This window comes from Urocitellus parryii, chromosome 3, assembly GCF_045843805.1.
Source record: "Urocitellus parryii isolate mUroPar1 chromosome 3, mUroPar1.hap1, whole genome shotgun sequence".
Lineage (NCBI taxonomy): Eukaryota > Metazoa > Chordata > Mammalia > Rodentia > Sciuridae > Urocitellus > Urocitellus parryii.
Window position 1 is genome coordinate 159,393,779 of NC_135533.1, and position 2,184 is coordinate 159,395,962.

The following is a 2,184-nucleotide window of genomic DNA, read 5'->3' on the forward strand; positions in this document are numbered from 1 at the left end:
AAATTAGACAATAAGACAAGAAATAACCCAATCAACAAATGGGCCAAGGACCTGAACAGACATTTCTCAGAGGAGGACATACAATCAATCAACAAGTACATGAAAAAATGCTCACCATCTCTAGTAGTCAGAGAAATGCAAATCAAAACCACCCTAAGATACCATCTCACTCCAGTAAGATTGGCAGCCATTATGAAATCAAACAACAACAAGTGCTGGCGAGGATGTGGGGAAAAGGGTACTCTTGTACATTGCTGGTGGGACTGCAAACTGGTGCAGCCAATTTGGAAAGCAGTATGAAGATTCCTGGGAAAGGTGGGAATGGAACCACCATTTGACCCAGCTATTGCCCTTCTCGGACTATTCCGTGAAGACCTTAAAAGAGCGTACTACAGGGTGAGCGGGCGGCGCCGGGCCGCTGCAGCCGGCCTTCCTCTCGCACCGCACGCCCCGGCGAGGGGCCGGGCTTCCTTGACAGCGGATTCGTAGGCGCTGTTCCCGCCGCGACCATGGGGTCGTCCCCGCAGAGCTTTGGCCCTGATGGGCAATGGGCCGCTTCACCGTCCTGAGCCGGAATCGCCCGAGCGCCTCTGCGTTCCGACAGGCTCGCGGCCCCACTCGCAGGTCCTCGTGTCCCGACAGCCGAGCAGAGGCTTCCGTGCGGGAGGAGAAGCAGTCAGTGAGCACCTCGACTTTGCCGTGCTGGCTGGGAGAAGAGTTCATGGTCGCAGAAGAGTGTACTCCGTGTTCCAGTTTTCAGGCTAAAACCATCCCTGAGTGTGGTTCCACAGGTTATGTTGAGAAAATTACATGCAGCTCCTCTAAGAGAAATGAGTTCAAAAGCTGCAGCTCAGCTCTGATGGAACAACACTTATTCTGGAAATTTGAAGGGGCTGTGGTGGGTGTGGCTTTGGTCTTCGCATGCCTTGTCATCATCCGTCAGCGACAACTGGACAGAAAGGCTCTGGAAAAGGTCCGGAAGCAAATTGAGTCCATATAGCTACATTCCACCCTTTTATCCTGGGTCTTACAGACCATATCTCAGAGAAAATGAAATGGACTGATTTGCGCCTTTGGTTCTTAGGAATCTTGTGGTGGTAACCCCTTCTCCCCATCTTCCTCTCCATATCATTAAAAAGCACAATAAAAAAGAGTAAGTTAGTTTCTTTCTCCCTATAGTAATTTGTTTTGGGACAGGAAATCATGGGAGCAGAGAGAAAAGGGGGTGGCAATCTCCCAAGTACCTACCTTCCCCCCTTTTACTACTTATTTAAAACTTCTGGGATATAATTTTAACTAGAAAATTTATTTCTTAGTCAAAACTTTGTTTCCCTCAACCCTATCCCCAAAGAAGAAATAAAATCACAGATACATAAAAAAAAAAAAAGAGCGTACTACAGGGATACTGCCACATTGATGTTCATAGCAGCACAATTCACAATTGCTAGACTGTGGAACCAACCCAGATGCCCTTCAATAGATGAATGGATAAAAACAATGTGGCATTTATACACCATGGAGTATTATGCAGCACTAAAATTGACAAAATTATGGAATTTGCAGGGAAATGGATGGCACTAGAGCAGATTATGCTTAGTGAAGCTAGCCAATTTCTAAAAAACAAATACCAAATGTCTTCTTTGATATAATGAGAGCAACTAAGAACAGAGCAGGGAGGAAGAGCAGGAAAAAAAGATTAACATTAAACAGAGACATGAGGTGGGAGGGAAAGGGAGAGAAAATGGAAATTGCATGGAAATGGAGGGAGACCCTCATTGTTATACAAAAGTAAATATAAGAGGTTGTGAGGGGAATGGGAAAATAAACAAGGAGAGACATGAATTACAGTAGATGGGATAAAGAGAGAAGATGGGAAGGGAGGGAAGGGAGGATAGTAGAGGATAGGAAAGGTAGCAGTATACAAAAGCTACTAATAGGGCATTATGTAAAAATGTGGATGTGTAACCGATGTGATTCTGCAATCTGTATTTGGGGTAAAAATGGGAGTTCATAACCCACTTGAATCTAATGTATGAAATATGATATGTCAAGAGCTTTGTAATGTTCTGAACAACCAATAAAAAAAGAAAAAAAAAAGAAAAACTGTTTTTTGACAATTTCTATCAAATTTTATTATGCCATTGATATGGAAACCACCATGGCTTTTGATTTTATGGGCATATT

General features: G+C 44.0%; 1 pseudogene; it reads left to right on the plus strand.

The window, feature by feature from the left end:
- Positions 1–401: 401 nt before the first annotated feature.
- On the plus strand, positions 402–1,364 carry LOC144253511 (protein JTB pseudogene; annotated as a pseudogene).
- The last annotated feature ends 820 nt before the right edge of the window (positions 1,365–2,184 follow it).